Source organism: Corvus brachyrhynchos, unplaced genomic scaffold (genome assembly GCF_000691975.1).
Source record: "Corvus brachyrhynchos isolate BGI_N302 unplaced genomic scaffold, ASM69197v1 scaffold643, whole genome shotgun sequence".
Classification (NCBI taxonomy): Eukaryota; Metazoa; Chordata; class Aves; order Passeriformes; family Corvidae; genus Corvus; species Corvus brachyrhynchos.
This window is the reverse complement of record NW_008236939.1, coordinates 34,035-34,299: the sequence shown is the minus strand read 5'-3', so window position 1 is coordinate 34,299 and position 265 is coordinate 34,035.

Genomic DNA, 265 nt, shown 5'->3' with positions numbered 1-265 from the left:
GCCAGGGTTCATCGCAGAGGGGAATCGGAGAGCAGATGCACTAGCCATGCCTATTGAGATGACAAACTTGCCTAATAGATTCCAGCAAGCCCAGTTGAGCCATGCCACATTCCATCAAAATGCTCCCGCCCTCGTCCGGATGTTCCACCTCACTAGAGACCAGGCAAAGACAATCGTGGCGACATGCCCCAACTGCCAGAAATACCAGTTACCATCATTAGGCCAAGGGGTTAATCCTCGAGGTCTCGGCAGTTGTGAGGTGTGG